The sequence below is a fragment of the Telopea speciosissima genome, unplaced genomic scaffold (genome assembly GCF_018873765.1).
Source record: "Telopea speciosissima isolate NSW1024214 ecotype Mountain lineage unplaced genomic scaffold, Tspe_v1 Tspe_v1.0154, whole genome shotgun sequence".
Lineage (NCBI taxonomy): Eukaryota > Viridiplantae > Streptophyta > Magnoliopsida > Proteales > Proteaceae > Telopea > Telopea speciosissima.
This window is the reverse complement of record NW_025317490.1, coordinates 3,952-27,535: the sequence shown is the minus strand read 5'-3', so window position 1 is coordinate 27,535 and position 23,584 is coordinate 3,952. Positions and strand designations below refer to the sequence as shown.

The following is a 23,584-nucleotide window of genomic DNA, read 5'->3' as shown; positions in this document are numbered from 1 at the left end:
TACTTCAGAATTTTATGATCGCTGAAGATTTCACTCTTTTCACCGTGTAGGTAATGGCGCCATATCTTTAACGTGAAGACCACCGCTGCCAATTCTAAATCATGAGTGGGGTAGTTCTTCTCGTGTTCTTTTAATTGTCTAGAGGCATAGGCGACTACTTTACCTTTCTGCATTAGGACGCCACCCAATCCTGTCCTGGATGCGTCAGTATATACTACCATTCCTCTGGTGCCGTCCGAAATGGTCAAGACTGGAGCTATTACCAATCGGTTTCTCAATTCCTGAAAACTTTTCTCGCATGCTTCATTCCATTCAAATTTGGCTCTCTTCTTTGTAAGTTTTATTATGGGTGCCAAAATCCTTGAGAAATTTTCAATAAATTGGCGGTAATACCCAGCCAATCCTAAGAAACTTCGGATCTTAGTGGCACTCTTCGTAGTCTTCCACTCGAGAACTGGTTTCACCTTTCCTGGGTCTACTTTGATGCCGTCCACAGTGATGATGTGCCCCAGGAATCCAACTTGGTGTAGCCAAAATTCACACTTGCTAAATTTGGCGTAGAGCTGGTGTTCCCGCAACCGCTGCAATATAAAGGTAAGGTGTCGTGCGTGCTCTTCTTCACTCTTGGAGTACACCAGAATGTCGTCAATGAATACAATGACGAACTTATCTAATACATTATGGAACACTCTGTTCATCATATCCATGAACGTTGTCGGGGCGTTGGTTAACCTTGACGATAAAACTAGGAATTCATAATGTCCGTATTGAGTTTTAAATGCCACTTTGTGAATATCACCTCTCTTGATCTTCAATTGATGGTATCCCGACCTAAGATCGATTTTGGAGAAAACTCTTGCTCCTTGTAGCTGATCAAATAGGTCATCGATGCACGACAATGGATATTGATTCTTGATGGTCAGCTTATTCAGCTCGCGGTAGTCGATACACAGTCACATACTACCATCCTTCTTCCTCACAAATAGCATGGGAGCTCCTCAAGGTGACACGCTGGGTCGTATAAAACCTTTCTTCAATAGGTCTTGTAGTTGGACCTGCAACTCCTTCAGTTCAACTGGTGCCATTCGATATGGTGCCTTGGATACCGGTGCTGCACCAGCGATCAGATCAATTGCAAACTCTGTCTCACGATCCGACAGTAGCTGGGTCAAATCTTCTAGAAAAATATCAGGAAATTCTCTGACAACGTGAAGTTCCTCCAAGGGTTTCATTCTTGCCTCCGTGTCTATCACAGTGGCTAAAAAGCCTTGGCATCCTTCGTCCAACAACCTTCGCACCTGGAGGGCAGACAAGGTTATCCTCCTGGGTTTCCTTCTTGGTTTACTCTAGTAAGTGAAAATTGACCCATCTTCCAACTTAAACACAATTTTCTTCTCCGCACACATGACGTTTGCACCGTAGGCGGACAACCAGTCCATACCTAGTATCACGTCAAAGTCTTTTGTGTCGATCTTTATCAATTGTGCGGTTAGATTCTTCCCACAGATTTCTATCTGGCAGGGGTCGTATACTTCTTTCAGATTTACGATGCTACCCATCGACATGCTGACTACTAGCTCATGCCCGATGTCTCTCGGTTGATCTTTCATCCTACTTGCAAAAGTGGTAGAAACGAAAGAGTGGGATGCGCCCGAGTTGAATAATACTCGTGCAGGTATGGTTGAGACACTCAGGGTACCTAGGGTTTGTATGTAATTTAGGTTACATGAAGTAAGCCAATTATTCCCTATAACTTAGTAGTGTTCAGCGAATGTACCTGTCAATACATCGGGGTTTACCTCAGCTTCTTCATTTGTCATTGCGAATACCTTTCCTCACATCCGATTGTCCCGTGGTTGAAATGGTCTAGCGTAGGGCTGATTCGGCGAGTTTTTGCCATACCCACGCGACTTGCATTCTCTAGCCATGTGCTCTTCCCTGTTGCACACATAGCACTTATAGGGTGGAACAGCAGGCATTGAGGCTTGGCTCACTTGACTGGTAGCTGGTCGGGCTGGCGAAGCTGTTGTTGTCACTTGACTCGTAGTCGGTTGAGTAGGTCGATTGAAAGTGGGGCGGAAAGGGTTCTGACCCACGTTCGGCCTACGATACTGAGTCGAATTAGGGCTTGAACTTGTTCCTCGATACACTTTGTTTGGCCACCCAAAAGTTTGAAAATTATTTGGCCTTTTGTTCAATCCAGGCGACGTCGTAACCTTCTCTTTCTCTTTTTCTTTAAATCTATCTTTCATCGTCTTCACCTTGTCGACCATCTGAGCATAATCCCAGATGTCCATGATTGACAGTACCGATCCAATCTCGGTCTTGAGTCCTTTCTCGAATTTCTTTGCCTTACTAACTTCCCCTCTCAGGTGTTCTGGAGCGAAGTGGAACAGGTCTTCAAACTGCTATTGGTAATCCAACACAGACTTGGTTCCTTGTACCAGTGCGATAAACTCAGCTTCTTTCCTGTCCCTGAAGCTCTCTAGGAAGTAGTTCTTGAAGAAAACTTCTTTAAATTGCTCCCACGTGGGGTTTGGGTGAGTGGCTTCCAAATTGGGCCTAGTAGCCTTCCACCAAGCTTCGGCTTCATTCTATAACTGGTAGTCCGCACATATCAGCTTCTGTGCATCCGTGCATTCAAGTACTTCAAATGCCTTCTCTAGGGCACTAATCCACTGTTCCGACTGCATTGCCTCAGAAGTTATTTTGGAAAACGTAGGCGGTTGGAGTTTCTTGAATCTCTCCATAAGCTTGGCGGTAGAGTTCTCTGCTAAGTGTTGAGGCATAGGTGGTGGAAATAGTACGGGCCGGTGTGGTGGTGGTGGTGGTGTCGCACGTTCATGCATCATAGTGGCAAACTGTGTAGACATCTGACCAAGCAATTCTTCTTGTTGTTGCATGGCTCGCATCATAGTGGTCATGAATGCAGTTACATCGCCAATTGCCACATTCGGCTGAGGTGCTGCAGCAGTGGCTTGTGCAACCGCTGGTGCCTCTGACGAAGCAGCCGATGCTTCAGAATTTTGAGCCTCAGTCCCATTTGGCAGTTCAACCTCCGGTATAACACGAGGTTGTTTTCCTTTGCGACCACCACGAGAACTTCTTCTTGTGTTGACCATTGTTGCTTCTCTGAAAAGAGGAGCATGTTCAATATTCCAATATTGCTCATTGGGGTCAACAATTATTTCCTAGTTAGTGCAGGTACAACCCCAGTCCATAGCTCCAGTGAATTTCATGAGTCGCACCAGTAAGGTATATTGTTAGATATGTTCTCTTTGTTTGTTATGAAGTGCTTCTTACATTTATTATGTGCTCTTTCTTAAACATTTTATGTAATGATGCGCTATGCATGACACACTATGAGAGACTTCAAATTTTTAAGTAAAAGACTTTTAATTATTTACCTGGTCGAACAGGCAAGCCTCTATAATTGCCAACTAGTAATGATGTTTTGCTCGACCCACAGGTTTACTGACATCCACAAGAGCTAAATAAACTACTAGTTGGTTTTTGGCACGGGCTCGTATCTCGCGTATCCTGATCAGTTTCCTCCTCAGTTGTCTAATGTATCACATGATGCTGGGGTCTCCAGGCTTGGCTGAGGTAATAGGTCTTGTAATAGAGAGGTTCTAAGCATCAGGTTATACTTAATTAAAAGAATTAAGTACATGTCTACAGGTATTCAAGCAACTATAAACAATACGATAAAAACATAGTTAGGTTGGCTCGAGTTACCTTAGCGTCTAAATAGTTTTGATTGGCTAGACAACCTATTAGATCCTAAACTTGGCTGTCCTAGGTTATGGGTATGGTAAGACCTACGCTCTCCGCACGTCGTAAATACATATTACAACATACCTACATATCTATGTTTGGTTTTGCATAGCATCACACCATTCGGTTCTTACACAGACAGTATTAGGCACATAATAATTAAACATTTTACACAGACTATTTCTTATAGATGTATAAACATAGGTACTTTAAACTAACACAAAAAGTAAGGAATTCCAATTTCCCATGTGCTTTACACTAAACCCCTAAGTAGCAATTTTATTTTCTTATTAGATTATTTGGTACATTTGTGTTCTTGTAATTAATTTATTTATTTAATTATTAATATTTTTTTTATTATACGTATATGGTTGGTTTGTAAAGATTCATATTTCCATGTTGATTAAGGTTATTTTAGGTAATATCCAAGTTCCTATGTGTTAAAACACAAAATCAGCAAAAATACAATCACTGGGCGTTGGATACACCGCCCAGTGCCATCGCCCAGAGAGTCGGGGCTCAGTTATAAGAGTCCGAGAGGGGCCCATTTCTCTCAAAACTTTTCCTAAACTTCTCTAAACACCTAGGAAAGTTCTTTGAAGGGTAGTGTGACTATTTCCACACCAAATCCTCACATTCCCTTGGGTCCTTTGCGAATCCACACATGCCTAGGTAAGGATTCTTGGTTATTTTTACTAGATTAGGTTTTTCTTTGTTTCTTCTTACCTTAGCTAGGGTTTTTGCTAAGTTTCCTTGCCCTAACCATTCTTTTTTTCTTTTTCTTTACAGCCTAATGTCTACAAGTCATCGCACGGCTAGGAAATCAGTAGCCCGCAAGAGGCTACGAGTTGAGAGTGATCATTCTTCTTCATCATCATCTACGGTGCCTCCCTCTTCACCTAGGGATGACTCATCTTAGGAGGAGCCCGAGTTTGATCGTTTCCTCTTCTCTAGGTATGAGCATTTCAAGGATTGGGACAAGTTTAAGTCCCTCAAGATTGTGAATGGCCGGGTAGTACAGGTGGATGACTTCCATCAGTACAATCTCTTTACTAGGTTCAACATCTTGGGTTGGACCTCCATGTTGACACCTACTGAACCTTGTTATCCCAACTTGGTTCAGTATTTCTACTGCAACTTGGTGCCATCTGGGGCACAAGAGTTTGGGTTGGAGAGTAGAGTGAAGGGAGTGGATATTAGGTTGACCACTGCCTCACTAGCAGGGATTCTGGGACTGCCCAACACTGGGGAGAGGTGTTACTACAAGCCCCGTGTTGATATTTCTGAGATGTTTTCCTTGGAGACCAGGAGAAGGGTCTTCAGGGCATTGACTGGGTCTGAGAGCACACCCAAGTCTGAGGCTTCCTACAAGCCTAGTGCTTGTGTTAGTAGTAGGTGTGCAACCTACAACATCTACCCCAAGGGCGGTAACAGGGGTAGTATTTCCATGATGAGGGCTTATATCACTTACTGTTTACTGGGAGCTGGCAAAGGAGGTCAGGTCATAAACCTCCCATACTTGTTACTTCAGGTTATGTTATATCATGCACAGAACCCATCTGATGGGAACCTTCCATATGGGAAGTTCCTTACCTTAGTCTTCCGGCACTTTGAGGTTCCTCTGGCGGGTGAGTATATGGAGAAGGATAGATCCAGGCCCATTGATAAGACCTCAATACTGAAGATGAAGGTGCCAGGGGTGATCCATCGGAGGATGAGGAGATGGTGATGCCAGGAGATGAGCAGCAGAGGGATGAGGAGCTGGATGAGGTGCAGGGTGATGATGAGCAGGGTGAGGAGGTACAGGGTGACATCCAGGGAGACATTTAGGGTGAGCATGGAGAGGAGCAGGGTGAGGGGCATGATGACATTGAGGGGGTTGACACTCAGTTCCCAGACTTGCCTGCTTATGAGGCGACGGGTGCCACCAGTTCTTAGGTTCCAGGGCCTTCTGAGTGGGCACAGATGATGTCACAATTCCAGGGCCTCAGTACTCAGCTCACTGATATGTCGACTAGGATGGATCGGGGCTTCACATCATTGGAGAGCAAGGTGGGATCTGTCGAGCAGCGCTTGGACTTTTGGGACAAGTTCTATCGTGTTGACTCACGCTAGTCACAGCCTCCATCGGGTGACTTGCCTCCACTGGAGTAGTTCTTCCAGCTAGCTTCTGACTCAGTGCTACGTGGTTCAGACGTATCTCTTTTCTTTTAGCTTATGTACTTTTTTTTTGTTCGAGATGTATGTAGTTTTTTTTTTGTCAGCTTATGTAAATACTTGAAGTAATACTTTCAATCAAACATATGTAGTGGCTCAGCCACAGTTGTCTTTATGTTAATGAAATTATGCATCTTTGTTTATTTACATCTACCTCCCCTGTAGCTTTTAATTTAATTTTTCTTTTTACAGGTTTTAATGTTGGTAGCTTATTAGACCTAGTCTGCATCCCGTGAAGGTAAGAAGAGCCTCACACTCTAATACCAAACTCTGTCACACCCCAAACCACCCCCTGGGAGGATTAGGTAGGTGATCTGAATTACGTAACGGCAATCCGCCAAATCCCACGGATCTAGAAGCAGTTATTAGATTCAAGGTCCCACATTCATCACTTTACCATAAGCAAGACCAAAGTGCTGCAGATAAACTATAATTATAATAATCAAAGAGAAGTGTAGCAATACGGGAATGAAGGTGATATATACATATACATAGTGCTCTAAAACATTCCCACCCAGATACAACCCACAAAGAGAAACAAAGCTGACAAAAGCTGAAAGGCAGAAATACATACATATATATATATACAGGGAGAGATAACTCAACCCCAAAAAGAAAAGAAAACTTAGACTGCACCACAAGCAAGACGGGGATAAACTCCTAACAAAAATAAAAAGGAGTCCCCAAGATAAAAAACATCAAGTGTACTCCTCAACGGTCTTCATCGATGACATCGAGAATGCACGCATCATCGGCATGACCTCCGTCAGGGTCAACACCAATATCATCATAATAACTAGGGCTCTCCTCCTCATAATGAGCCTCCATGCCACAGTGGCATCGATTTGTAAAATCATCTAAAGAAAAACATATACAACAGAGTGTGAGCCCCACTGAGCTCGTGAGCAAAACATATCACCATGCATGCACATATAACCACAATCCACATAATCCTACATGATATGCAAGTCCAGACTATTTATTAGCCACCTAGCATCACAACTAAGTTAGGTCAGTGCTACAACAATCCCCAATACATGTATCCATGGTGTGGGCTTGGTTACCCCTTCCCGCGCTACACCCATTGAGTTGTTGGAGAGGACCAGTCTGCTCCCGCATTCATTCACCAAGGTTAGCCTGACCATCCCTCTATGATCAACCTATGGGGCAATCCATCCCTTTTCTCTTTTCTTTTCTTTTCTGGCTTATAGTCCATATTCACCATTCCGGTGCAAACATATTTCTTTTCTTTTCTCATATATACATATGGTCACCCTCACAGGCATCCAACACCTTAACCCCTGTTGGCAAGGGTGCATAGCGCGGGTGATGAAACTCTAACCCCATGTCTATATGGCATCGTATGAGTCGGGTCGTGTCAATCATATCCCATGCTACGGGCTACCATCGGCCTCATTTCCAAGCCGACTACGGCATCTAGTCTAACATTCACAATCATCAGATAACTTTGACAGTGTTGATCAACAGACAGTCAATGTGTAGAAATTTGAGTAATTGAACAAAATTAGATAACACAGCATTTATAATTCAAGATTCTTAACTGCCAGCATATTAACACAGTTACACATACATATATGATAATACTTCACTCACCTGGGTCTGGTTCTAAGAACTCGGTTGCAAATTCAGTCCCAACTGCAGTCTGGTTGTAGGCCTCGAGCGCGGGGTCAATTCCTAGATATAAATCAGAAGTTGTCATTTTATCATTCAAATCTGTCTTTGGAGATCCTAGGGTTGATCTAAGCTTACTAGGTTGACCCAGTGTTCAGTTGGTCTTCACTTGGAATTCTTTGGGCCTTGCACTGGGCCTTAGGCCTATGTCCCGGTGCATCATCCAGAGATGGTGGCCTAGGGTAAAATGGTCATTTATAGTATTAGTACCTGACCCTAGGTTCCATTAGGCTCACAGTGTTCTCTCCAGCTTGACAGTGCTGCAGGACCAAGCACAGGCAGGGTTTCCAAGTCCTGCGGGGTCCACTTGGGTTCCCAAAGCATTCCCTCATATGGACAGATGTGGGGAGGGGCATTTAGGTCATTTTCTACCTTTCCACACAATACCATGGCCAATGGGTGAGGTCCCTCAAGATAAAACATCAAAACAGCAGCAATTCATTCACTGGGTGATGTCTGCATCGCCCAAAGATTTCAAAATCAAAATTTGGCTGAGTTCCCAAGGTTATTGGCCATGGGTAGTGACCAAACCTTCTCCCCATGCATGTTAGGGTATTAGGTGGGTGATCTTCACTTTGGTCCATATGGATTTTCCACTGGGCCCACCACTTGGCTACCAAAGGCTGCCCAGACAGCCCAGTGAATAGTGTCACAGGGTTCTCTTCAGTTGCAAATCTGGATTTGGCCACATGTAAGGCTGGATTTACATACGAAATGGTAATCTAGGTCTGCTACCACCTAGGGCTAGGTCCCATGCAGCCAGGGCTTGCATCCAGGGCTCCAAACAGCCAATAACAGTGAAACTGGGTAGTGCAGCTATGCACAACCAGGTTTCGGTTCCAAGATCAGCATAACAGACCTATAAAATTAAATAAAATCCCCAGATCTTCCATGCTTTATACTTGCATGGTAGATTTGGTGCAGTTCTTGGTAGTTCCCAGCTGTTCTGGGCTGCCAGAGAGCAGAAACTCATTGAAATAACAAGCATCCAAGGGAGCAGCAGGTAGGGGCAGAGATATATACCTGCACAGGTCTATGGCTGCGCGATTCTAAGCTTGGGATGCAAAGCTGGTTCTCTTCTCTCCCTTCTCCTTCTTCTTCTTCCTCTCTTTTCCTCTCTTTTCTTCTCTTTTCCTTCTTCTCCCTTCCCCACAATTTGAACAGTAGCCAAGGGGTTTAAATGAACCCATGGCACTGCTATTTATAGGCCCAGGCTGACTAAGGCCTATTTGGCTGGTTAGGGCCCTTTTTCAAAATGAGTTTTTAGACTGATTCTTAGTGATTCTGGGCACACTGGTGGGGTCCATAGTGGTCTAGGGGTATGAGGTGGTCCCTCAGACTCCCCTCAACCTATGGAGGGTGCCCATGTTCAATATAAGTGGTCCCCATAATTTAAAATCAATTTAATATGCTATTTTGCACTCTGGGCGATGTCTCTGGGCTTTGTCTGCATCGCCCAAAGATTTCAGCAAGGTTGAATCTCAGTGGGCTTGCACAGGGGTTTGACCCATGGTCAGGGCATTGTCCCCACATGTCCTTTAGGGCCATTTACACACATTTCCAGGTGTGGGTCCCACAGTTGTGAAGCGGAGAGAGAATACCTAGAGTCCAGGCAATACATTATGCTATGAGCTGTGCAATTGCAAGGGTCAGCTATCCATCTTCTGACAAGTATATAGGAGGCTCCACATAGGGTTTCTTCATTAATCTCAATCACTGGAGTAATACTCCACAGTGTATTTGGTTGGGGGGTTCCTGTCCTTCAATCAAAATTCCAGCCAGTCAGGAGCAGGGTTTGACATGGAGTGTGTGTAAAGAGTTGCCAACAATTCCAAAGGGGGATATTGTTGGTCAACTAGGTCTACTGAGGTTTACTGGATTGGTGTTGTCATTGTTGGCAACCTTATTAGCCATATTTGTGATGCGGTAATGATATTTGGTGAGTTGGAAGAGCTGAAATGGTTAAACAGTCACCTACACAGCAATAAGGGTATTTTGGTTATTTGGTAGGGTTACAGGGGTACCTGCACTTGAAGAATGCCATTTAACAGCATATTAAGTCCTTATATAGTATTTGGAAAAGGGGCGAAGCAGCAGGTGAAGGTTTCATACTGTTAAAGTTGTGATTTCACAGGTTCATGAAATGGTAGTGACTTTAAAGCCATTTTTGGAAGGTATAATGGCAGTTCTTGGTAAAGCTATCTTCACGAGAAATGAATTTCGCCAAGTCACGGTTCCAACACAATTGGTTTTGCATCATTTGAGTATTGGACAGGAAAGTTACAGATGTTTTCGTGTGATGCACAAAAATTGAGCAAATCCAGAATAGGCAAAAGCTTATATACTTAGCCAAACTTTTTGGCTTATTTTTAAGTGCTATACTATAGGCAGACATTCTCCATTGTTTTGTTAAAACTCTAGAATCTCCTCAAGCAATGGATCGGTATATTGCATCAGATTTGGTTCATTAAAAGAAAAAGAAAGAAAAAGAAAAAAGGAGGAAATAAAGGAAATAACTAATTTGTAATGGAGTGTGATGTCGGCATGACATCACCCCCCTTTCTGACGAAGGCAGAGAGTGTGAAAATCTCAGACGCGTTTTCCTTTTGTGCACGGTTTGTCATGAAAAATCTTTTTATTTACGGATTTGCCACTAGTTACCAATTTTTGGAGCATTCAACTTTGGAAGGTCGTATCTTGGCCATCTGGAGTCCAAATTGGACGAATTTTTTTTAAATTGCGTGATTTTTTGAGAGATATCTATTGGAGCTACTTTCAGAGGTAGAAAACACAAAGAAGAAGGTACTATGCATGGAATACACTAATTGATCGATCTGTGAAGCTGCTTTGAACATTGGAGAACGTGCACGACATTTGGAAGGCTTCAAGAAGTGGGTTAGTCACGGGATTACTCAAGGAGAGGTAATCTTTTGTTCTCACAAGTTCTATTTTATATTTAGGGTTTGATTCATGTTAAGAGAATCCTAGTTTGTTCATGTTATTGGGAGGGACTTATAATTGAATTTCTTATATTCATATTGTAATACCAATCAAGTTGGGGCTTCATTGGCTTGGGGTTGTAGCCCTAGATTTCATTTTTACGGAGTCAGAAGCAGGTGTTGTAGCACCTGGGCTATTGTAGTAGTCGAATTCAAGTTGAGTGTTTGAGGAAATACGAAACCCTTACGAGTATTCCTCCGTTGATGTGGGCAGCTTGGCCGAAACACGTATACTTGGTGTACTGTGTGCTTGTTATTTTGTTTTTGTATTCTTGGAGTGTGTTTGTTGCAGAGTGGTGGTGCACTGTCTGGTAGACCTGGCCACATAGTTGTTGCGAGGTGGACGTGCATTTGTGATTGGTAATTATGGACTGCCCTGGCCAATCTTTGTGTGTGATTGTCATAACCACGGGATCAAGTTTGGAAGAAGTCTCGAAAACACTAATTCACCTCCCTCTCAGTGCACCTGGGATTATCAAAAGTAAATACCAAATTAGTCTTCAACAGCCGAGTGGACTAAAATCACACTAGCTTGCAATACATTCAACAAAGATTCCAGAAACCATTGTCAAAAAAACATAAAAGTAAACTAGGCAAATTCCAGGGAAAATCACTTGCATCACAGGGAAAATATTGCCTCTAGCTCATTCATCTTCCTGGCTGTACAACCTGGCAAGTTTGTTTGTAACAACAACATCAAGCTGAGCAGCATATTCTACGTCCTGTTGTGCATAAAATTTCTTGAACCCATTAGGAAGATAATGGCAAGTCTTTTTGTCTGAGCCATAACCAAGGGCATCAACAAACATCCTTTGAACTTTCTTCTGACACAAGAATCAATACCCTTGAGCCTACGCCAGCTAGGCTTGATAGAGATCTTGCTGTTGCTCTTGCGGCCTCTTAAACTTCTTTACAGGTTTTGTCACGATCTTCTTCGTCAACAGAGGGACAGCCATGACTACCTATTCTTGGTTTTCACTGAAGCCCTATCCCCAATCCCCAACCCCTGCAATGCTAAACCCTCAGAGTGGTGTCAGATTGACTCTTAATCTTTCGCTTATTTGCTTTAAAAGGTTTCTTCATTAAAGTCAATCGTGCTTCTAGGTTTGTAGGAATTTGAGTTTTCCCCCTTTTCTAAGCGAAGAAGAAGAAGAAAGGACATGCCTTTCTATTTTAATGACCAAATGACTATTTTACCCCTCATATTTGGGTCATATGAGCACATGCTCATTAAAGAACAAAAAAATGAAGGAAAAACAGATTTTGGCCATAATCCATAATAGACTCTTGAGGCACCATTTGATAACGTTATGTTTCTGGTGTTTCTGTGCTATTTGTGTTCCCAGCACACAAATAGCACAAAAAAAACCTTTTGATAAACCTGTTTTGTATCATGTGTTTTTGTAACCATAAATCAAAATTTATAACAATTTATGCTAACAATAAAGTTTTTGTAGCGCAGCCTGTGCCCAGGCATATGGGCAGCCTGTTCAGGGGGCAAGGTGGTCATTGCGTCCACCCCCATGTGCCTTGGCGCAGGCTGCGCTGCGGCACAGAGAACAGAGCCCCTTTTTGTTTTTACCATTTTTGTATACTAATGTCAAAAACTGTTACCCGACAATTACGCACCAGGCATGTCTCTCTCGCTCATCTCTCGCTCAAACAAAGGGAAAGGAGGTCAAGGGAAAACCCTAAAGGCAGACGATCCGAAGGGAGACGGTGAGTTTTTTGCACCAACCTGCAACTCTCTGTCTCTCATCTCTCTCTCTCTCTCTCACTCTCTCTCGCTCACTCTCTCTCTTTGTCTCTCTCTCTCGCTCACTCTCCCTCTCCCTCTGTGTCACTCTCTATTTCTGCACCAACTTGCAACTCTCTCTCTCTTGCTCATCTCTCTCTCTCTCTCTCTCACTCTCTCTCGCTCGCTCTCTCTGTGCCACTCTTTGTTTGTGAACTATAAGGCTGATTTTTTCTCCCATTTTGTCTCAGAAATTGGTAGAGTCATCTGCTGTAAGCCCTCTGCTGGTAGATCGAGGAAGTTCAACAACTGAAAGATAAGGATTTCATAGGGTTTTTAATGAAATTGTTAAGGGCTTTGTGGAATTTCATTTAGAGAATATTTCACCCATTGTTCTCTTCTTTTGTGAATGTTGGTTTCGTAACCCAATGTGTGGGTGTTGCTGGTGATGAATGTGCATCCATCCCTGCAAGTCCAAAACTCCATAAGGAGCACCTGGAATCGTGTTAACTATTGATAAATTACCTTCCATCGATCTTTACTGAACACAGCTTAGAATCAATACCATGGAAACAAATTCCTCTCCAGAGCTCAATCCAAAAGTTTTTCTTCCGTCAGAGAAATTCTTTGAGCACAAGGCATGAGCTCACCAGAAAAAGGAACCAACAAGTAGTAAGATTTTTTCTCTCTAAAGCTTTTACTATTCTTTAAAACATTATCAGAGTAATCCCTCTTCTGCATTTATACTTGAAAAAGGATCCTCCAATATTTGAGGAAAGCTCCCATATATCGATTGAAAAAATCTAACCGAACCCTTCACCTTAAAATCCCAGAACAAACAATCCCCACACAATCCCCACATATATGCAAATTAAGACCAAGAAACCCAACAGAATTCCTCCATTCCTCACTTGAATGCAGCAAAGTGCTATCCTTACCCAAAATATATATATAATTTTAAATAGAGTCTTGGTGTAGATAGAGAAGGCGTCTAGCAATGCCCAAGATGATGTTAAAGCGCTTTTCCCAATTCACTATAGAGCTTCTTATTTGATCTGTAATTGATTGCATGTGAGTGCTCAAAGTTAATCATCACTGCTATCAAGTCCAGAAATTCTGATCAGGAATATTTTGATCTTGATGATTATTATACAGATCATGAATTCTATGTTGGAGAGTAGAATCTCAAGTCAAAGGAGCTAACCAAAGAGAAAGGAGACTGATACATCCAATATTCACCGGGCCAATCAGCGGCCGCCACGTGTCACAGGGCGACCAGCTCCAGAACCAAGGGAAACGAACTGGGGTCCCAGCACCCGGGCGCGGCCTCACCCAGGCACGGCCACACCCAGGCGCTGCCTCCACTCGGGCGCGGCCTCACCTAGGCGCGGCCACACCCAGGCGGCCTCTCACCCAAGCGCGGCCTCACCCAGGCGCGGCCACCACTCAGGCGCTGCCTCACCTAGGCGCGGCCACATCCAGGCGCGGCCTCTCACCCAGGCGCGGCCTCACCCAGGCGCGGCCACCACTCAAGCGTGACCTTACCTAGGCGTGGCCACACCCAGGTGCGGCCTCTCACCCAGGCACGGCCTGCACCCAGGCACGGCATCGTGGAAGCAGACGTGACGTGCACGGACATTGGGGCTACTCATCTATGACCCAATCATATCACTACAGACTCATGTCACCACCAGGACTCTAGGCCACCGCTTAGAAGTCACGTCACCCAGATGGATTCAAGCACCAAGGACGTTATCACCACACACGGGTATCTATCCACCAAGGATCTTGATACCACTAGGACACTCCCTCCCACGGGGAGATGATCAATCAGGATAGAGCCCCGTTACCCAGGGCCTCTATCCACTCAACGGCACACTCGCCATCAAACTGGGACTCTCCACACCGCCATACACTACTATAAAAGGCAAGGTACACCACCCTTAAAGGGACATCTAAACTCATACTGAATAATCACTATTCATCTATTTGTGCCAGGAGATCTAACTTTGGCATCGGAGAGCCCCAGGCCGGAACCACACCGTTCTCTCTATTGACCCCTTGGTCCAATTGCAGGTGACGGCACTCGCAGGACCGCTCGACGATTTCTTGATGCAACAGATTGGCGCCGTCTGTGGGAACGACGCTAGCCATTACAGCTACTAGCTCGCTTCCATATTCATTCAATGGCACGAAGGAAGACTACCACCACCAACAACGGAGCAAGGAATGGATCACCACCCCCAGAGTGCTCTCACCGCAGAGCCAACGACCAGGACCATGTCCCTCTGGAGGAAGAGACCCCCCTTAATGACCAGTTTGTGGTCAACGAGCCCAACAATGACGAGGCAGATGATGTGGTGGTGGAGGTGATACCTGACCCCAATGCTCCAGCCACTGTGGGTCAGATCAACGACCTGCAACGACAGATCCTCGATGAACAACAACTCTTTTGAGAATACTTGACACAGCGGGCGACGTCTCACCGTCGAAGGACTTCACCATCAGCAAGGGTGGAGTCCGTACCTCGACAAGAGCCGAACCCTAGGAGATCATCTCCCAGGGGCGTGAGATCAGAGAGACTTGCACAATGGGCAACCCCCACTCCGCAGCGGAGGGAGCCTTCCCAACATCCCAGGAGAACAAGAGACCTCTCGCCACGGTCAAAACGTGGGAGGACGCCAACACCCAGGGCGAGAGTGTCTAGCCCGCAGAGATCGGTCAGGAGGTCTGTGTTCGACGGACAACTTGAAGAAGGTCACATACCACGACGAAGCCAGACCTACAGAGAAGAAAGCCCCTCACCTTCACGACAGGGTTCATCACGGTGTGACCATTCACCATCCCGCCAACACTCAAGGCGGGAGGGGACATCCAGGAGAGAGCGTGAACGGGGTCGCAGCAAACGTCTGGCCAAGCGTGAGGGACAGACATGGGACGAGGAGCTCGATCAAAGACTCCGAGACCTGGATGAGAAGCTGGAAGGGTTGAAGAAGTAGACCAAAGGCGAGAGACATTCCATACGTGGACAACACCCATTCTCGACAGAGATCATGTCAGCCACACTACCTTCCAGGTTTCGACTACCCACCTTTGAACTCTACAGTGGTACCACTGACCATAATGAGCACATCAACTACTTTAATGGCATGATGACCCTGTATGGGGGGTCGGACGTGGTTTCCTATCGGGCATTCCCTGCATCCCTCAAGGGAGCAGCCACATCATGGTTTTCCAGGCTACGACCGAGATCTATATGCTCGTTCGCAGAGCTATGCGAACAGTTCGTCACCCATTTCCAAAGCAGCGTCAAGCAGAAGAAGACCACCGTCAATCTACTGAATGTGATACAGAACCCTGGGGAATCTCTCAGGGAATACGTAACCAGGTTCATTAAGGAGTCCCTGGAGGTTCGAGACTTGGATGACCAGACACAACATGCAGCCCTAGTAGGAGGTATTGGGGACCTGGACTTGATCAAGGACCTGGCACGTCATGAGACCAGGACTATAAAAGAGATCCTAGAGCGGTGCAACGAGTTTGCAAATATGGTCGAGGTACTACAAGCTAGAACGAAAATAATCGAGGCCAAGCCACAGGACAATAAGAGGTCAGCACCTGATGACCGCAAAGAGGGTAAGAGGTCGAGGACAGAGCGTCGACAAGAGAAGAGCGACCGCCCATCTAGGAGGACAGACCACCGCCCAGAGAGAAGTGAGAGGGCAAGCACCCCTGAGTTCACACCATTGAACACCACCAGGTCCCAGATACTCATGCAGATCCAGGACAGTGACCTACTCCATTGGACACGACCCATGCTAGCAGGACCAGAGAAGCGAAACCCTAAAAAATATTGTCTCTTCCACAAAGAGAATGGGCATGACACAGAGGAGTGTTATCAATTGAAGAGAGAGATAGAACAACTGGTAAGAGCAGGAAGCTTGAATAAGTATGTGAAGGGGAGACGTGACAACCGCTCAGGCCAAGGAGATAGAGGTTGCGACGGAGACAGAGAAGAAAGAAGAACAGATCGAGAGAGAGACTGCCCAGAAGAGCGGAGAGGTGCAACAGAACCTAGTGGCACCAAGGGACCTCCTATCCTCACCATACTTGGAGGACCGGGGCAAGAGTCCACCAAAAGCTAAAGCTCATGCCAGGTTCGTGGGAGTGGCAGAGAAGCCAAGCAAGATAGCTAGGACCGAGGCGGTGATCTCCTTCTCGAATGAAGACCTGGAAGGACTAAACTTCCCGCATGAAGATGCCCTGGTAGTATAGGTGGAGGTAGCCAACCGACCTGTACATAGGGTACTGATAGACACAGGGGCGTCTGTTGACGTACTCTCCTTGGACGCCTATCGACAGTTCGGGTTCGGGGATGACCAGCTCAAACCAAAGCCCACTTATCTCCATGGATTCTCAGGTGCCACTGCCTCCATCAGAGGTACCATAGAGCTACCCGTCACCTTCGGGGTACACCCTCAACAAGTAACCATCATGGTGAATTTCATGGTAGTCAAGTCTGTGGTGTCCTTCAACGGCCTCTTAGGGCGACCATCACTGACAGCCCTTAGAGGAGTCATATCGCCACTTCACCTGAAGATGAAGTTCCCCACTGAGAATGGGGTAGGCGAAGTCCGATGAGATCAGAAGAAAGCAAGGGAGTGCTACGCCACCTTCATGAAAAAGAACAATGGCAACACTCGTGGAATGGCACTCTGCCTAGAGAGCATGGTCAGTGACCAGAGAGATGAACTGACAGAGAGAAGGGGAAGGCCAGTGGAAGACCTCATCCCATGGCCCCTCAGCCGGGATGACCCCTCCAAGGTCGTTCAGGTCAGCTCGCTGCTAAGTAAGGAACAGAAAGAAGGGCTTGGACACCTCCTCCAAGCAAACATGGATGTCTTCGCATGGTCGACCTCCGACATGCCGGGAATACCACGTTCTATAGTGGAACACCGACTACATGTCGACCCAACCAGGAAGCCCATTCAACAGAAGCGGCGTAACTTTGCCCTCGACTGACAAGCAGCAATCAAGGAGGAGGTCGAGAAGTTAAGCCGATCAGGGTTCATCAAAAAGGAGAAGTTCCCAACCTGGCTCGCCAACGTGGTCATGGTACCAAAGCCAAGTGGGAAGTGGAGGATGTGTGTCGACTATACCAACCTGAACAAGGCATGCCCAAGAGATGAGTACCCACTGCCCAGGATCGACGCCACCGCCGACCATGAGATTCTGAGTTTCATGGATGCCTACTCCGGATAGAACCAGATCCTCATGTATGAGGATGATGAGTCTTACACCGTATTCCGGATGGACAAAGAGAACTACCGCTACAACGTTATGCCGTTTGGGTTAAAGAATGCAGGGGCCACCTATCAGAGGATGGTCAACAAGATGTTCGAGGAGCAGATCGGGCACAACATGGAGGTATATGTGGATGACATGCTCGTGAAAAGCATCCACGCCAACCAACACCTGACCGACCTAGAGGAAGCATTCACAGTACTGAGGAGGAACCAGATGAAGCTAAACCCTGCAAAGTGCGCCTTCGGTGTAACATCCGGAAAATTCCTAGGGTTCATGGTCTCAGTCCGTGGAATAGAAGCCAACCCATCCAAGATCACGGCCATCCCAAAGATGGCACCTCCTTGGACGGTCAGGGAAGTGCAGAGGTTGAATGGAAGGGTCGCCGCCCTTTCCAGGTTCGTGTCACGATCAGGTGATAAGTGCTTACCATTTTTTAAAACGTTGAAGAACCTCCGAAGCCCTAGAGATTTCACATGGACGGAAGAGTGCCAGAAGGCGTTCGGAGAATTGAAGGAGTACCTAGAGAGCCCACCACTGCTTGGGCGACCAGAACCTAACGAAGTGTTGCAGCTCTACCTGGCCGCCACCCCTGTCGCGGTCAGCGCAGTACTGTTGAAGGAAGAAGACAAAGTCCAAAGGCCCATCTACTATGTCAGCTATGTTCTGATCGATGCAGAGACCAGGTACACCAGGATCGAGAAGGTAACCTATGCATTGGTAATCGCAGCTAGGAAGCTACGACCATACTTCCAAGCCCATACCATCACGGTCCTCATAGACCTACCTCTGAAGAAGATACTCCACAAGCCAGACGTCTCCGGACGATTGATAACATGGGCGGTGGAGTTAAGTGAGCATGACATCAGGTTCCAACCCAGGACTACCATCAAAGGCCAAGCCTTGGCAGACTTCGTCGTTGAATGCACCTTACCAAAGACAGAGCCAAAGAAAAAAAAAAAAAGAAGAGAGAGAGGCCAAGTGGCTACAGCCAAGAGGCCATGGCCAAAAGACCACAACCAAGGGGCCATGGCCAAAGGGCTATGGTCATCATCAATGGACGTCACCTATCAAAAGAGAGAGGCCAAGTGGCTACGGCCAAGAGGCCATGGCCAAAAGACCACGGCCAAAGGGCTATGGTCGTCATCAATGGACGTCACCTATCAAGAGAGAAAAAAAAAAAAAAAAAAAAAATTTCATGAATGGGTGCCATCCGTCAAAGGCCGCTGCCCAAAAGCAAAGAAGAAAAGAGAGAAGAAAGAAAAATAAAAAGGGGGTCTTTGGCCATGGCTAAGGACCATGATCGACAAACCATGGTAGAAGTTTGAGGTTCGAGGTTCGAGGTCCGAGGTCAGGAAGTTCGAGATGGTTCGAGTTCTAAGGATCGAGAATGCAACTGTTGATGCACTGTCCAGGCTAGCCAATGATGAACTCAGAAACCTGGCCAATGTAGTGTACATGGAAATATTACATGAGCTAACATGCTGGGAGAAGCAAGTTAATGAGATTGAGTAGGGGTCTAGCTAGATGGACCCTATACTCAACTACCTATAGGACGACGTCTTACCAGAAGATAAGGCCGAGGCAAGGAAGATCACGATGAGAGCTGCAAAGTACACCGTCCTAGACGGGGTACTGTACAAGCGGGGGGCAACAGCACCACTACTCCGGTGCCTAGGACCCAAGGGGGCAGAGTACGCCCTAACAGAAGTCCGTGAGGGGATATGTGGAAGCCACATGGGGGGACGAGCCCTAGCCTACAAAATCCTCCGCCAGGGACTAGACTGGCCACGAATGAAAGAGGAGGCCATCCAATATGCCAAGAAGTGTGAGCAATGTCACTTGTTCGCCCCAGTACCCCATCTACCAGCCACCAAGCTGACATCAATCCTCAACCCCATACCTTTTTCCATGTGGGGACTGGACATCTTAGGCAACTTCACCGCAGCACCGGGAAACAGAAAGTACCTGGTCGTCGCGATTGACTACTTCACCAAGTGGGTCAAAGCTAAACCCTTGGCCAAGATAACAGAGACAGAGATGGAGAAGTTCGTCCGCGACGACGTCATCTACAGGTTTGGGGTACCACAGATCCTCGTCTCAGACAACGGGAAATAATTCAACAACCCCAAATTCCAAGCATTCTGTCACAGCTACAACATTGACTATCGGCCTGTATCGGTAGCATACCCACAGGCCAATGGTCAGGTGGAGGTCACCAACAAAAAACTACTGGAAGGAGTCAAGAACAGGCTAGAAGGAGCCAAAGGGAAATGGGTCAAAGAGCTACCAACCGTTCTGTGGGCGTACCACAGTACGGACACCCACAGGAGAGAGCCCATTCCGCCTAGCATATGGCACTGAAGCATTGGCGCCAGTAGAGGTCTGCGCCATGTCCCATCGGGTTCTGCACTTCAACGAACGTACCTATATCGACGGACTACGGGCGAACTTAGACTTTATAGATGAGGTCCGTGAGAGAGCACTACTAAGGAACGTCGCCTACCAACAACATACTGCCAGGTACTATAATGCCAGGGTCAAGGAAAGGCTATTCCACCAGGGAGATCTAGTCCTACGGGGGGCAAGTGCATCACAGCCACAGAAGGCAGGGAAGCTGTCAGCCAACTGGGAAGGACCCTACATAGTCTCCAAGCAGATACGTCCAGGGACCTACCGCTTGAAGACTCCGGGGGGCAAGAAGGTAGACCGTACCTGGAACTCACTACACTTGAAGAAGTACTATCAGCAGAAGTAACAGCAGCGGAGTTTGGCACCACCAACAGTAGCAGTAGATGGCATTACAGTTTCAAGGATGAATTGAAAAAAAAAAAATTCGGGAATACTCGGCTTCTTCTACTACTCAACTGAGGCTTCATGCCACCACTAAGGCTCTATGCCTAAGGCGTCATGCCACCACTGAGGCTCCATGCCTAAGGCGTCATGCCACCACTGAGGCTTTATGCCTAAGGCAACATGCCACCACTGAGGCTTCATGCCTAAGGCGTCATGCCACCACCGAGGCTTCATGCCTAAGGCGTCATGCCACCACTGAGGCTTCATGCCTAAGGCAACATGCCACCACTGAGGCTTTATGCCTAAGGCGTCATGCCACCACTGAGGCTCTATGCCTAAGGCGTCATGTCACCACCGAGGCTTTATGCCTAGGGCGTTATGCCACCCCTGAGGCTTCATGCCTAAGGCTTTATGCCACCTCTGAGGCTTCATGCCTAAGGCTTTATGCCACCACTGAGGCTTCATGCCTAAGGCGTTATGCCACCCCCGAGGCTTTATGCCTAAGGCGTCATGCCACCACTGAGGCTCTATGCCTAAGGCGTCATGCCACCACTGAGGCTTTATGCCTAAGGCAACATGCCACCACTGAGGCTCTATACCTAAGGCGTCATGCCACCACTGAGGCTTCATGCCTAAGGCATCATGCCACCACTGAGGCTTCATGCCTAAGGCGTTATGCCACCACTGAGGCTTCATGCCTAAGGCAACATGCCACCACTGAGGCTTCATGCCTAAAGCTTTATGTCACCACTGAAGTTTTGTGCTTAAGGCGTTATGCCACCATTGAGGCTTTATGCCTAAGGCTTTATGCCACCATTGAGGCTTCATGCCTAAGGCATTATGCCACCATTGAGGGTTTATGCCTAAGGCGTTATGCCACCACCGAGGCTTTATGCCCAAGGCGTTATGCCACCACTGAGGCGTCATGCCACTAAGGTCCGGGGACCACCGAGACAAGGTATCCCTATGGACCGCCAACTACTTGAGATTGCATAGATCAATATCAAAGCGACAAGGATCAAATCATATCAACATCTAAAGAAAGAGTCAAGTACATACAAAAGCAAGCATCACAATCCAAAAGTTATCATCCAAAAAGTCAACATCCAGAAAGAACATCTATAAAATCAGGGGGCATCTAGTAGAGGAGCAGCCTCTGATCTAGAAGGAGACATCATATCAGCCTCAGCCAAACGAGCAACACTCTCCTCTGGTAAGACCGCACCCTCCTCTGTCACCACAACATCAGCCTCAGGAGAGACACGAGCCACTATAGCAGTCTCAGGTAGCAGCGTAGTGACCTCAGGGAACCTTGAGAAGTCATAATCACGAGTCTTCTCCAGAATGCGAACCGCCAAGTCCGAAGAAGTCAAGACGCCCTACGACCCCTACTAGGGGTGGAATCTCCAGAAACCTCCTCCTCCCCTTCACTAGCAATAGGGGAAGGCAAAGAAGAAAAAGTATCCGCGGGGGAAGAAGACTCCTCAAGGGATCCAACCACGACCGCAGTCGGATCAGAGTCATTAGGTGATGACATGGATAAATAATGAAGCAGACTAGCTACTTGCTTAGAGCAACGATCTCCCAGACAAGAAGCTAGCAAGAAAAATGAAATGAAGACCACCTGCAAAGTATAAATAGCAGATCCATCACAGACAAGAAGAAGGAGAGTGGACAAGCATGAGGGTCCATCACACCCACGCCGTGGCCACCATAGGGGCGGCCTCACACCCACAGGCACAGCCATCCCAGGCGCAGCCTCACGCCCATAGGCGTGGCCTCACTCCCCACAAGCAAGGCGACCCAGGCGCGGCCTCACGCCCCACAAGCGCGGCCTTGCTCCCACAGGCGCGGCCTCACCTAGGCGCAGCCCTGCATAAAAAATAAAAAAAAAGGAAAAAGAAATAGAAGGGGTCGAACTTACCTCAAGGGGAAGGCGATCGCACGGGGAGGGAGGCACACGACGACGCGGCCACACCACTGGCACGATCAAGTGACAGAGACCACCAGAGGCAAGGCACTCAAGCCAAGCACCACTGAAACCCTCCTAGCAAACAAGACACCAAGTGAGCACAAAGCAAACACAAGGACCCAAAATAAAGCAAAAATGGATACTAGTCTAGGTGACCCAAAGACAAACACATGGTGGGCACCAAAAAGAGGACAAAAAACAAGAAAGAGGAATGAGAAGTGAAAGAAGAGAAAGTGAAGGAGAAGGACATATGTCTACAAAAAACAAAAGATGAAAAAGTGCAGGAGGAAAGGTTTGAACCCCCAACCTCTCCTACCTCATTACTAGATTTACAGGCAAGCCCCGCAAGGAAAGTCTATTCGCAGTGGACCCCTCACTATGTAAAGGCATCTACTCTCTTGGACATCCTATCCCAAGAGAGTGGGGGGCAAATGATACATCTAATATTCACCAGGCCAATCAGCTGCCGCCATGTGTCGCAGGGCGACCCGCTCCAGAACCAAGGGGAAGGAACCGGGGTCCCAGCACCCGGGCGAGGCCAGCACCCAGGCGCGGCCTCACCTAGGAGCGGCCACACCCAGGCGGCTTCTCACCCAAGCGCGACCTCACCCAGGCGCGGCCACCACTCGGGCGCCTCACCTAGGCGTGGCCACATCCGGTCGCCTCTCACCCAGCGCCGCGAGGCGGCATACTCAGCGTGACCTTACCTAGGCGCGGCCACACCCAGGCGCGGCCTCTCACCCAGGCACGGCATTGTGGAAGCAGACGTGACGTGCACGGACATCGGGGCTACTCATCTATGACCCAATCGTATCACTACAGACTCATGTCACCACCAGGACTCTAGGCCACCACTTAGAAGTCACGTCACCTAGACGGATTCAAGCACCAAGGACGTTATCACCACACACGGGTATCTATCCACCAAGGATCTTGATACCACTAGGACACTCCCTCCCGCGGGGAGATGATCAATCAGGATAGAGACCCGTTACCCAGGGCCTCTATCCACTCAACGGCACACTCGCCATCAAACTGGGACTCTCCACACCGCCATACACTACTATAAAAGGAAAGGTACACCACCCTTAA

The 23,584-nt window shown here is 47.1% G+C and overlaps 1 pseudogene; it reads right to left on the bottom strand.

Annotated features, from left to right (window-relative positions):
- Positions 1 to 11,285: 11,285 nt before the first annotated feature.
- On the bottom strand, positions 11,286 to 11,707 carry LOC122647779 (annotated as a pseudogene).
- Between the last annotated feature and the right edge of the window lie 11,877 nt (positions 11,708 to 23,584).